Source organism: Macaca nemestrina, chromosome 14, assembly GCF_043159975.1.
Source record: "Macaca nemestrina isolate mMacNem1 chromosome 14, mMacNem.hap1, whole genome shotgun sequence".
Lineage (NCBI taxonomy): Eukaryota > Metazoa > Chordata > Mammalia > Primates > Cercopithecidae > Macaca > Macaca nemestrina.
Window position 1 is genome coordinate 36,857,473 of NC_092138.1, and position 14,939 is coordinate 36,872,411.

Here is a 14,939-nt window from a genome sequence, read left to right on the forward strand (position 1 = left end):
CAGGATTCAGGGACAGGAATTGCATTTAGCTGCTATGAACATGAACCTTTGGCTTTTGAGGTTTGATTCTAATAAAGAATGAAGCACTTCCTTTAAAGCTCATTTTTAGAAAACTGTAAGGAAAAGGCAATCTTTTCTCCAGTTCTTTAGAGCTTATACCTGGGGAGCACCTTGAACAGTCTGGGGGAAATTTCTAGATAAAAGGCCATGGAGCAGGGCTTCTAGAAAGACAGGTTCCGCTAGCTGCCTACCCTATTCTCTGAACATAGCAGCGAGGCCACACATTTGGAGACCAGCATGGTCTTCAAATAAGATAGTATCATGCTGGTCTCCAAATGACCCCCAGGGAGATGGATTTCCAGTGGAACCTCTTCATTCTCTGGCTGCAGTGGGTCCAAAAGATTCCTTTCCATGATGGATCCCAGCCTTACAGAAGAAATGCATGTTAGACCCTTCTGTCATCCTGAGAATTTGGACATGTGAAAATAAGCAAGAAACCCAGAACCAAATGTATAGATTTGGAAGCTGTTGATCTGAGAAGGATCTGAGCCTGGTAACTTAATAAGGATCAACTTCATGACATTCAAATTAATTATATCAATTACAGCTGCTCTTTAAAGAAGAATTACTGATCTTTTTAAAACAAAAAGAGAAAGAGAAATTTTGTTAGCATAAATGGGTTAAACAAAAATGAATGTATACTACAGGCAATGAAGTTCAATTTAATATATGTGTAATGTATATTCATGTAATCTTGCAGAAGTGAGTATATATACAGCATACCATTCATTTAATTGTTTAATCATTTTTTCCATAAATGATTTATTGAAGGTGTATTGTGTGCTAAGTGCTGGGAATAGAGAAATGAATCACACATTCCTTGATAAGTGGGGAGGGCCATTTTGTTGTATTAAAAAATTTGGATTTATCTTTCAGAAAGTGTTATTCTTACTGGATCTGGCCTGGGCCAAGAGAATGCAGGTTTGAAATTTTGAGATTGTTTTCGGAGGAGGGTGGTGGTAGTAATCTTTTGGAAAACATGAAGCCCAGTAACTGTCTGAGGCTAAACCGAAAACACTGGTAAAGGGTTTAAGATTCTAACGATTCTTCCAGAACAACGAGCTTGACAATGAGTAATATGCAGTTTGATGTGAAAATTAGAAAACTGGCAGACGAACCTGCAAAAGGGAAATTGGATTTCCAGAGAGACCAATGGGAGGCCATGCGGCTGAATAGAGTTCATAAGATGCAAACACATGCAGGGAGCTGCAGCCCTCCCCCATTCCCAGCGTGCGAAGGAAGTCCCTGCATCCTGTGCCTATTATTTATTTATTTATGGGCAAAAAGGGAGAGTTCCATGGTGTGAAGTTTATTATCAAAATGGATGGATTCAATATCAAGCAATGATGTGTTCAAAATGAAAGTCACATCATTAAGTGTCACAGGCGTTTATTAACACAGTTTCCTCCTTAGTCGAATAAAACAGCCATTATCCCACCAGGTCCCACACTGTCTCTCACCTTTTTTCTTTGTCTGGCTTTGGCGGGGTCTCCATTTCTGGAGGCAGCTTGGCCGAAAGCAAATCTGGGCAGAGCAGAGATATCCAAGGGAAGGTGATGAGGGATGGAAAACTCCTAGATAGTAGTTTCAACAAAGAGGAGTCCATCCTCTAAAAGTACAAGCATTACTTGTTAACTGACTGCACTCTCGCAACCATCTATGCCATTAGCTTGTCCATTTATTGTCCATCCCTTTTCTCCTCTCTCTTACCTCTTCTCTCATTGCATATTATTAAAATCAAGAAATGGCTTCCATTCTGTGAGCTGTAACTTCTAACATGGCCACATAACTGGTGGAGAGGTGGCAACTTTCATCTCCAAGGATCCCCTGTGCTGCTCGCTTTATGCCCAGAGCAACCTCATGCTGACAAGGACTGCACAGTTTTGAACACCCAGGCTCCAATAGAAAGAAACCAATTTGTGAGAGACGATATAAATCCATGATTACTGCACTGAAACCTCTTTCTGCTCCAGGCAGAGAAGATAAATTACCACCCGAGTGATATAAAGTTAGTTTGAATGTTTCATTGGATCAAACGCAACATGTCTCAGAACCTCTCCTCTTTTAAGTCAGAATTAAAGAATTGTTATCAGGCATAATAATAGACACTATCATTTGCATACATTTTATCTCAAGAGACTTTTGAAGTTATGCAATACGCCAGTGGTTAATTGTTCTTCACACTCCTGACATATCAAATTACAGCTCAGATGAGAGAGCAACCCCTTTGTGATTGGAATGATTGGCAGGAGCCTACAAGGAGAGCATCTTCGAGGACTGAAGGAGGAGTATCTTTTCCATGGAGACCTTGGAGACCATGGGTTCTAGATGGTTCTGTTATAACATGATGGAGACTTCATTAGTCTGGGTTCCTAGTTGAGTGTGAAACATTTTCCCCACTGATTGAATTACAATTATAATGTGAAAGAAAAATAAATCTTTATTGTGTAAAACTACTGAAATATCAGAGTTACGATACTGTAGTGTAGCAAATTCTGGCAAATACATCCCAGCAGATTTTCAATTCCATTTCATTGGCCAAACCTAGACGATGTGGTCACCTATAGCTGGAAGGAAGGCTGGGAAAGATGGAAGAGGATTGCTAATTTGGCTTAAAAGAATCATGGTCTGCCCCCTGAGACTGTTCTGACCCAGAAAAAAGTTGAGGTTCTATTACACGGAAGAAAGATATTAGGTAGGCAACGTTCAGTGTCTGCCAAATCACCAGACACTATTCAGGCTAAACAAGGAAGAAGCTAAAGCCAAAAAAGCAGAGGTGAATATCCAGGTATATCTGTAATTCCATGCCTCAGACTAAGTGTCCCAGAAACGTCTGATCCCAAGTGGCTCCTTCTCCACTGTTTGAGCTGTCAAGATGCCTGGTTAAGTGACTGTTAAACGGCCACTGCCTCCTGCCTCCCACTTCCCAAAAGGCTGCCCTTGAGGTAGGGAGGGAAGTGATCCCACTATCCCTTTGCAGAATCTCTCAGAGAGGTTATGAGGCTGAACAGATTTGTGTTTGAAAGGAGCTTTGAGGCTGTGGCTTGAAAGGTACCACAGAAGTGCAAATGTCTGCAATTCATCAGCCTGCTGAATGGAACAGGAACTGAATTGCTTTAAACTAGAATTTCAGGGCCTATGGTGGGTGTCTGGGATATGCACAATGGTGTTTTTTTTTTTTTTTTTTTTTGAAAGTACTTTCTTCTGTGAATGCTGCTGTCTGTTCCCTCAGTTCCTCACCCAAGTTAACCCTCAGCACTCTCCTCTCCATCTCCTGCTGGAAGAGGCAAAACTGTGAATTGTCCAAAGTTTTGCTCTCAAACTTTTATCAGCTCTTTCCCTAACCTTTTCTGGTATTCAGCCCTTCCACCATTCCAGAGTTTTCTGCTGCCTCAGGCCTTTTCTGTTGGGAGAAATTGAACTCCTACCAGCCAGACTCAGGGATTGGCCTCATGGGGACAGGCGGGTGGGTTCTGAGGATCACGATGGGACCCACCGAAACAAACTACCTGGAGGGTTTGTTAAAAGTGCATATTCCCAGGCCCAGGCCCAGCCCAGAGCCACTGATGCAGGATCTTCAAGGGTGAGGTTCAGGAGTCCGCATTTTCCCAGGCATGTGAGTGTTTGCTAGAAAGTGTTCTCAGTAAAGATTCCCTACACGATGCAGGAATTGTGAACACTCGTAGTGTCCCGGGTCCTGCACTGAGTGTCTTCCCTTTATGTTCTCATTTTATCTTCTTAGGACCCTAGGAGGTACCTGTAATTCTCTGCATTCCTCCATTTTCCAGATGGGGAAACTTGACTAAGGAACTCAGCCAGGATAGGGACCCAGGCTCTACACTAGCACTCTAGCCTGATTGAGTTATCTGTTTCCCCTCCCTGAAAATTACCATTTTAAAAAGGATTTCAGGGCGAGAATCTAGTGTAATGGATCTGCAGTGGTGACATCTCCGGCAGCAGAACTGGTGGGAGGCTATTACCCAATGCCACGGTGTCAGGAAGAGTTAAATCTTTTTGACAATTCAATGGCTCCCTTTAGCTTTGCCCAAATGGCACCTGTTGTTGAAGTCAATAGAGCTTACAATTTAATTTCATCTGCTTGCAAACAATCTCTTTCATTAGAGAGTGGAATGATGATAGGATTCTCCCAGCCATGCAGTTTCACTTTCTACAGGGGCAATGTATGAGTACAGTCATTGTTTTCTGCAGAGAGAGAGAAAGAGAGGGATATATATATATATATATATATATATATATATATGGAGAGAGAGAGAGAGAGTCACTCGCCACACTCCTTGTTACAAGGAAGTAGGTGTCTGGGTAAATTGGGGTGGGAATGAGTGAGAATGAGAAGGGATGGGAAGGGGTCGAGCTGCACAGGGTCCCCTAAGCGACTGCTCGGTCTTTTCCCTCTATGAGCTGTCAGCCGTACCCTTGCAGGCTAATCATTATGCTCAACAGAATCTGAATGCCTCCATTATCCAAATCACAAGGAGGTGGCTTTTACATCTATTATAGATGAACTCACAGCATGGGCGCGAGGGACTCTTTCTGTTCAACTCTGAGCTAAATGGAACCTTTGGTTCAATGATAAAGGTGATGAAGAGAATAATAACTAAGCAATAGCAGTGCTAGTAATAGTTAGCATTTACTCGCTACTGTACTAGGTGCATTGCATACATTTCTTTATTTAATTTTCTCTACAACTCTGGGAAGTAGGAATCTTGTGCCCATTTTATAGAGGAGGAAGCTGAGACAGAGCTAGAAGAGGTAACTGTTCAATATCGCATAGCCAGTAAAAGAGAGCTAGGACTGGAACCCACGTTTGTTTGAATTCAAATGTGTACTTTTCTACCACCCCCGTGACACTCATCCTCCAACTGAGTTTCAATAATGAGATAAAGGGCTCATCATTTTCTGTGGATCAGAACCATTTCCATGACAACCATGGAACATTACTCATTATGTCCAGAGTATTGAAGGTATTTAGAGACTCCTTTCTTTTTTCCCCGGGGAATTTCTTAGAGAAATTGGCAGGAGGATACTGTTAGAGATTTCATTTTCTTTTATGAGTTATTGGTGATAGAGTGTACGTGTGTGTTTGCATGTTCTGGCAATACTGGTATCTGGCGTGTGACCTGTTTTTTATTAAAGTTATAGTTTTTCAGGGAGATGGGGTTATTACTGGTGCTTTGGGAAAGCAGGTGTCAATGCTGGAATGACTCTGGCATGTGGAAGGTGATTTCAAGTTCTTTGTCCAAGAGATGTACATGCTAATAGGAAAAATACACTTTCTTCTTTGCAGGCTAAGTTCTGAAAGATTATACTAGCTCTGCGGATTGCAAAAGGCAAATGAAAGTACAGACATGGCCCTGGGAGGCGACTTGGAAGGGAAAGGAAAGGAAGAGAGAGCAATGTCTCTGAAGAAGGCAAAGGAAGGGCACAGTCCCTTCCCACAGTGCTGTACAGTGCATGTTGCATGGGCAGACACCTGGCCTGTTTCCACAAGTGCACCCTTGTCTCTTCATCTCACCTGAACATCATCTTTTCCCAAACCTGCTTCCCTTCTTCTCATCCAGAACACTTCTGTCCCCTTGAGCCAATGCTCTTATCCTTGGCCTCGGTTGGGGTTCATACTTTATTTATTCTCTGCTGCTTTCAGACTCTGGTTCTGCTATTGTGACTGGGCAACTCCTCTTCTCTTGAAAACTCAAGAGAAACCTGCTGCCTATACCCTGGTCCCTCATCCCCACCCGGTGCCTTCCAAGGCCTCCCTGCTCTACCTCTTGGTTAAGACCCCCTCTTCTATCAGTCAGTACCAGCTATCATTGTCAGTGTCTTCAGTATCTACATTACTGACTCTTCCAATATCTAACCTTCTCCATTGCTTATTTTTTAGAGACAGGGTCTCTCTCTGTGTTCCAGGCTAACAGGAGTGCAGTGGTGCAATCATAGCTCACTGCAGCCTTGAACTCCTGGGCTTAAGCAATCCCATCTCAGACTTCCAAGTAACTGGCGCGACAGGTATGCACCACCATGCCTGGCTAATTTTTTTTTTTTTTTTTTTGTAGAGACCCATCTCTACAAAAGATGGTCTTGTTATGTTGCCCACCGTCTCAAATTCCTGGGCTGAAGTGATCCTCCCATCTCAGCCTCCCAAAGTGCTGGGATGACAGGCATGAGCCACCGTGCCTTGTCCATCCCAAATTTCTTAACTTCTTCAATCTCAAAGATAGTCCTCTCTGCTCTTTACGTCACCCACAAGCGCTCTTATTCTAGATCTCACTACTGCTTAGGACTATGCTGCTTCTTATTTTACCAGCTATTTTGTGAACACTTTGAGGGTAGGAATGTAGTTTAACTTGGATTCACTCATTTTTGTCCCCTGACCCATCACTGAACATGGAATTTTGTACCTAATGAGTGCCAATGTACCATGAATGAATTGTGGCAGTGAATTCAACAGGTTACTAGAACTTAATGCTATGAAAAAAAAAAAAACTGTCATATACATAACTTCCCATCTCTAACTTCATGTTGAACAACTTTCTGATGGTGTGACAGAGCCAGCTGATCTCCAGGTCAGTCAGCTGATGTGCAGTGGTCATTTATCATAATCATGGACACCCTACATCTTTTGGGCTCCCAGCTTATATTTTGGTGATTTTTCTCGTTGAGATTTTCACCTTTGTACCCAGGTTCCAAACCAGCCTTAACACTAAGGCCAGACAAGTGATCCAGGTTCCACCAGTGAAATGGGCCCCATGACGAAGAAGGTCACATTCAGCATCCACCTTTCCAGAGAGAATGGCAGGAAGTAATTGGGCTTTCAGGAGCAAGAGAAGCAAAATACCTAGCAGTAAAATCCTGTAGCCACCACACAGAGTGTCATGCATTGTGTCCACTGGGCAAGCTGTGTTGCTGCATCCACAATGACAGCAAGACTGACCTGTGAGTGATCCAGCATCTGGGTTTACTTTTTGGTTGTAGGGTCTCTGAGCCTGTTTCGCTGGCTCTGAATTTCTGGAAATTCTGTGAGTTTCACATTATCTTTAATGATTTCCTTTTATGGCCTAAACTAGATAGCATAGATTCTATTGTTTTCAACTGAAAATCCTGGCTTATGTGGGTGGGCATTTCTGTTTCTTACTGTGAACTAAGAAGTGGCATTCTTTCATACCTGTAATCCCAGCACTTTGGGAGGCTGAGGTGGGAAGATTGTTTGAGCCCAGAAGCTCAAGACCAGAATGGGCAATGTAGTAAGACCCTGTCTTTATGGAAAACAAACAGAAAAACGAAGTGGGCATTCTGGTTTCCCTGATTCTAGCCTGCTCTGGGACAGAGACAAGATCCATGTTACTGAATCTGCAAAGCAGAGAGTGTCAGGTCCTGCACCCTGGATAGTGATGGATTTCCCAAAGTTTCGAAGTGGCAGATATTCCAATGCCATTGGAGATGTGTCTGCATGACAGTCTGGCTTTCTCTAGGTAGCACTTTCAGCATTGCTGTATTTTCACTGATTTTCCATTTACAATCACATCATATAGCTGTTAGAATTTAGAGGTCACATTTCTGTAGGAATAATACTGCTCTTTGTTTTCTATCTTCTTGGCTTTTTTTTTTTTGAGACAGAATCTCACTCTGTTGCCCATGCTGGAGCACAGTGGCACAATCTTGGCTCACTGCAACCTCCACCTCCTGGGTTCAAGCAATTCTCCTGCCTCAGCCTCACAAGTAGCTGGAACTACAGGTATGTGCCACCACACCCAGCTAATTTTTATATTTTTAGTAGAGATGGGGTTTTTCCATGTTGGCCAGGCTGGTCTCAAACTCCTGACCTTAGGTAATCCACCTGCCTTGGTCTCCCAAATTGCTGGGATTACAGGCATGAGCCAACGTGCCCAACCCCTTCTTTGCTTTTATACTGCTTTGATGGTTTTATTAGCCCATTCAGGAACCCATAATGGCTTCCTGTTGTCTGTGGTCAAAACTTCAGACCTCAAACTCTAGTATTCAAGGCTTTCCACATCATGGCTTCACTTTCCAGCTCTATTTTCCAATACTCTTATACCACTATCAAAGTGCAACATATGTTTTTCCATTTGATTAAAAAAAAAATCTGGTTCTTCCAAGATGGTGGAATAGGAACAGCTCCAGTCTGCGCTCCCAGTGAGATCGATGCAGAAGATGGGTGATTTCTGCATTTCCAACTGAGGTACCTGATTCATCTCATTGGGACTGGTTGGACAGTGGGTGCAGCCCACAGAGGGTTAGCCAAAGCAGGGCAGGGTGTTACCTCACCCAGGAAGTGCAAGGGGTAAGGGGATTTCCCTTTACTAGTCACAGGAAGCCATGAGTGACTGTACCTGGAGGAGCAGTACACTTGTGCCCAAATACTGCTTTTTTCCCATGGTTATCACAAATGGCAGGCAGGAGATGCCCTCCCATGCCTGGCTCAGCAGGTCCCACACCCAAGAAGCCTTGCTCGCTGCTAGAGCAGCAGTCTGAGAAGGACCTGGGACACTGGAGCTTGGTGAGGGGAGGGGTGTCCGCCATCGCTGAGGCTTAAGTAGGCAGTCCTATGCTCACAGTGTAAACAAAGAGGCAGGGAAGCTCAAACTGGGCATAGCACACTGCAGCTCAGCAAGGCCTACTGCCTCTCTAGATTCCACCTCTGGGGGCAGGGCATATCTGAACAAAAGGCAGCAGACAGCATCTGCAGACTTAAATGTCCCTGCCTGACAGCTCTGAAGAGAACAGTGGTTCTCCCAGCATGGCATTCGAGCTCTGATAATGGACAGACTGCTTCCTCAAGTGGGTCCCTGACCCCCATGTAGCCTGACTGGGAGATACCTCCCAATAGGGGCTGACAGATACCTATACAGGTGGGTGCCCCTCTGGGATGAAGCTTCCAGAGGAAGAATCAGGCAGCAATATTTGCCATTCTGCAGTCTTTGCTGGTGATACCCAGGCAAACAGGGTCTGGAGTGGACCTCCAGCAAACCCCAACAGTCCTGCAGCTGAAGGGCCTGTCTATTAGAAGGAAAACTAACAAACATAAAGGAATAGCATCAACATCAACAAAAAGGATATCCACACCAAAACCCCATCCATAGGTCACCAACATCAGAGACTAAATGTAGGTAAAACCACAAAGATGGGGAGAAAGCCTTTCACAGCAGAAAGGCTGAAAATTCCAAAAACCAGAATGCCTCTTCTCCTCCAAAGGAATACAACTCCTTGCTATCAAGGGAATAAAACTGGACAGCGAATGAGTTTGATGAGTTGACAGAAGTAGACTTCAGAAGGTTGGTAATAACAAACTTCTCTGAGCTAAGGGAACATTTTCTGACCCATCGCAAGGAAGCTAAAAACCTTGAAAAAAGGTTAGACGAATGGCTAACTAGAATAACCAGTGTAGAGAAGAGCTTAATTGACCTGATGGAGCTGAAAACCATAGTACGAGAACTTCATGAAGCATACACAAGCTTCATGAGCCAATTTGATCAAGCAGAAGAAAGCATATCAGTGATTGAAGATCAAATAAATGAAATAAAGTGAGAAGACAAGATTAGAGAAAAAAGAGTAAAAATAAATGAAGAAAGCCTCCAAAAGGTATGGGACTATGTGAAAAGACCAAATCTACATTTGACTGGTGTGCATGAAAGTGACAGGGAGAATGGAACTAAGTTAGAAAACACTCTTCAGGATATTATCCAGGAGAACTTCCCCAACCTAGCAAGGCAGGCCAACATTAAAATTCAGGAAATACAGAGAACGCCACAAAGATACTCCTCGAGAAGAGCAACCCCAAGACATATAATTGTCAGATTCACCAAGGTTGAAATGAAGGAAAAAATTTTAAGGGCAGCCAGAGAGAAAGGTCAGGTTACCCACAAAGGGAATCCCATCAGACTAACAGCAGATCTCTCGGCAGAAACCCTACAAGCCAGAAGAGAGTGGGGGCCAATATTCAACATTCTTAATGAAAAGAATTTTCAACCCAGAATTTCATACCCAGCCAAAGTAAGCTTCATAAGTGAAGGAGAAATAAAATCCTTTACAGACAAGCAAATGCTGAGAGATTTTGTCACCACCAGGTGACATAGGCATGGGCAAAGACTTCATGACTAAAACACCAAAAGCAATGGCAACAAAAGCCAAAATTGACAAATGGGATCTAATTTAACTAAAGAGCTTCTGCACAGCAAAAGAAACTATCATCTGATGAACAGGCAACCTACAGAATGGGAGAAAATTTTTCTAATCTATCCATCTGACACAGGGCTAATATCAAGAATCTACAAAGAACTTAAACAAATTTACAAGAAATAAACCTCAGTTTTTTGTAGGTTGACCCCAGTCAAATGTAGATTTGGTCTTTTCACAAAAAGTGGGCAAAGGATATGAACAAATACTTCTCAAAAGAAGACATTTATGCAGCCAACAGACATATGACAAAATGCTCATCATCACTGTTCATCAGAAAAATGTGAATCAAAACTGCAATGAGATGCCACCTCATACCAGTTAGAATGGCAATCACTAAAAAGTCAGGAAACAACAGATGCTGTAGAGGATGTAGAGAAATAGGAACACTTTTACACTGTTGGTGGGACTGTAAACTAGTTCAACCATTGTGGAAGACAGTGTGGCAACTCCTCAAGGATCTCGAACTAGAAATACCATTAGACCCAGCAATCCCATTACTGGGTATCTACCCAAAGGATTATAAATCATGCTACTATAAAGACACATGCACACATATGTTTATTGAGGCACTATTCACAATAGCAAAGACTTGGAACCAACCCAAATGTCCATCAATAATATACTGGATAAAGAAAATATGGCACATATACGCCATGGAATCCTATGCAGCCATAAAAAAGGATGAGTTCATATCCTTTGCAGGGGCATGGATGAAGCTAGAAATCATCGTTCTCAGCAAATGATCACAAGGACAGAAAACAAAACACCACATGTTCTCACTTATAAGTGGAAGCTGAACAATGAGAACACATGGACACAGGGAGAGGAACATCACACACCAGGGCCTGTTGGGGGGTGGGAGACTGGGGGAGGGATAGTGTTAGGAGAAATACCTAATGTAAATGACGAGTTGATGGGTGCAGCAAACCAACATGGCACGTGTATACCTGTGTAAAAAACCTGCATGTTGTGCACATGTACCCTAGAACTTAAAGTATAATAAAACAAAGAAACAAACAAAATCTGGCTGTTGATCATGATATTCTCTCTACCTGAAGGAATCTGGCCTACATCTCTGTCTACCAGAATATTAGTCATCATTCAGCACACCATTCAGATCCCACTTCTTGAATGAAGCCTTATCTAATGTCCTTCTCCAGAAATATTTGCTTTATCTTCTGAAATCTCTGCCTTTGAGATAATCTATTCCACTATGACTTGTAGAAGAATTAGTTTGTATTTTAGACATCTTCCAAAGTAGATTGTGGACTCCTTTAGGACAGGGCCATATCTTACCACTCACTATGTTTCTTCTTGCATCACTGAATATTGAGCCTTGGATACTTTTGGCTCCAAGACTAGTAGATGTCATCACAGTCAATGCATAAATAAATAAATTAGTGAACCACTCACAATAGGCACATTAGCTGTCAAAACAGAAAAAAATTAGTGTTTTTTAAAAAGGAGATATCTGGAAATTTCACTAGATCTTCAGGATTGGGGTGTTGTTGGATTGAAAGGACCACGTGGGATCACAATTCTTTAGCAGCACAACGTATAAACCTCAGTTATGACACATAGATTTATAGTATTGGAGGAATCCAATGTTCAATAATAATAGTTCAATGATAACTTGTGGGTGAGAGAAAAACTTTCTCCATCCTTTTACATATCCCTTCACATGTAGACTTGGTAGTACGTGGGGGTGCCTTCGGAAGAGTGGGAAGAACAGAAGTCTTAAGGGTCCAATGTCCTGGTTTCTTTAGTTTTGAATCTGCCTCAAACTAGCTGGGTGACCTTGGGCAAGTGATTTATTTTCTCTGGGCCTTTGTTTCCTCATTTAAAAGTTGGACCATAACAATGTTTCTGTTTCATTTGATTGCTGGTAAGTACAATTACTATATGAACACCTTGGAGGTAAAGGAGGGGAAGATGGGGATAGAAGTCAGTGGGGAGGGCAGAGAAAAAGGGATTAATAAGAAGCAGGAGGTAAATAAGGTAGGAGAGACAACGGTACAACAGAACCAGAAATTGGCTTAGAGGCACTGGAGGTGGAGGGACTCTTCTTCATCAAAAAGGCATCAGGGGGTCCTTCTGAAAGTGTTTCTCAGGGCTGTAGCAGAGATGGCTATTTGTCCACCAAATTTCATTCTCCTTCCTTCTTCACTATCAGACCCCTATATTGTTAGGGTTAGCCACCTTGGGAAGAGCAAAGGTTCTCAAACCTGGATCTAGGGCCTAGCAAAGCACTTGCATTTTCTAGGCATTCTGCAGACCTTGGAGAATCAGTGCTGTTGAAAGAGCCTTGTGAACTTCGTTGTGAAAAATTAGTTTGGAACAGAGCTTCAATAATAGCATGAGGCTGGGGCTCTTTATGTCTTGGGATATTAAAAGATCTCTTTTTACCTATTATCTGCTGGGGAAATATTTTCCCTTCCTCCTACCCCCACCCTTCCTTCTTTCCTTCCTTCCTTCCTTCCTTCCTTCCTTCCTTCCTCATACAGTCATGTAGTCAGTGTTAAGTAGCAAATAGCAATGCTAAGATTTTCTAAAAGATCTGTCATAAAAAGAACTTGAGTGTATTCAGGGAGCCCAAGCCAGCACATTTTAATCTACACTCTTACCTGTGCTCATTGTTGCTGCAGCCTCTTCCTCCTCTTTTTCATTCCGATGATGAATTTTCATCATGCTGTTTATCCCAAATGAAGAAAGATTTTAAAACACCCAGGTATAGTCTCAACCCTGTGGTCCTGCTTTGTACCAGCCTGGCCCGGAACAGGGCAAAACATTTGCGCCTCATTATCACCTCATCACTCAGTTCCCCTTGTCTGAGTCAGGTCAGGAGGTGGGGCTCGGAGCTGAGTGCAGGAGCTGAAGTGCTAATGAGGAGAAAGTGTTCAAGCATGACCCTGCCCTCTCACTCAGGCCCCATGGAAAATGGTAACACTGTGAGCTCATCTTTCTTCTTACTCCTAAGTTCAAATGGATTTTAATGCAGCTTTTCCCTGGAGTAAGTAGAATGTAGAGTGCATTAGTTATAAGCTATAAATTGTCCCAGGGGAAAGAAAATTAATCAAATATTAAATTGATACAGAAGGTTATTTTCTCTCTACCAAAAGAAAGTCATCATTTATGTGGGGGGAAATATTTTAGAGAACAAGGCATAGCAGTCAATCTGATATATAAACCAAATTTCTGTTAAACACACATTGGTGGGACACCTGCTATGTGACAAGCTTTAGGCTAGGTGATAAGAATATTTATACAAATAAATATTTAATATGTATTAAATGCTTTCTTTAAAACAAGAACCATGAGGTTAGAGCCTTTGTGATGGTTTTACACTTTGTTGACTAGGCTAACCTGAAGCCCTGTTTCCCAGGTTTCTTTCCTGGGATGGGTTAGGAGTGACTGCAAGAGAAATCTGCCTGAGACTTGGAAGGTGGGACAGAAGCCTCAGCAGGTCTGCTCCGGAGGTCGGGTAGGTGACCAGGGGCTGCTGCAGCTCATGCAGTGCCACTCACCTTGTCAGCATGGGGCAGCAGTGGAGCCTGCAGGTCCTCCGAATCCCACACAATCTCCCCTTTCTGCCTCCTGAACCAGACATGTGTGTGTCTTTGTGGTGTGGGGAACCTGCATCTTTGAGGTAGAGGTGATGAGAGACAGATGTGGTTTGCAGTTTGCCCAGTGGGTTCAGGTTTATGAATTCTATGTTTCCTCTCTGTCCTCACTTCGCATCCTGACTGCTGGCCCTGCTGAGCTACAGTCACTACACAGGCTCTTCCAGTTCCTACTGGAGTCCCTCTTGGTGACTCTTCTCTGATGCTGCAGATATCCCCTTTGGGACTTCTACTTCACGAGTTTCTCCCACAACTGTGCAAGGTGTAATCTGTATAATCCCTTGTTCACATCACTCATATGGCATTGGTTTGGGGACTGACAGCAGCTTGAAAAGTTTCATGGAGACTAGTTGTGAAGACTCGAAGGACAGTCAGGAAGTTGATTTTGGAGGCTGGAGAAAGGGCAACTCAAGTATATGGTGGGGGAAAGTTTGGGAACACAGTTGTATTAGTCTGTTCTCAAGCTGCTAACAAAGACATACCCTAGACTGAGTAATTTAAAAAGGAAAGAGGTTTAATGGAGTTGCAGTTTGGCATGGCTGGGGAAGTTTCACAATCATGGTGGAAGGCAAGGTGGTGCAAATCACATCTTACATGGTGGAAGAGAAGAGAGAGCTTGTGCAGGGGAACTCGTCTTTATAAAACCATCAGATCTCATGAGACTTATTCGCTATCATGAGAACAGCATGGGAAAGACCCACTCACATGGTTCAATTACCTTCCACTGGGACCCTCCCACGACACGTGAAAATTGTGGGAGCTACAATTCAAGATGAGATTTGAGTGGGAACACAGCCAAACCATACCAACAGTTAACTAGAACAATGTAAACAATAGCAAATATATCTAGTAAACTGGTAGATTTGGTTAAGAAGATTTCCAGAAAGAATATGGAAAGTGCCGACTGATTTCTTTTAGCAATGTATGATAAGGTAGAGATAGAAAGAGATGAGCTTAAAAGGAAACTATTATGTTTTCAAACACAGTTTAGAAGCAATATAGAGGGCCCAGGCAAAAGCCAGCAAAGGGACTTCAAAGCGAGAAATG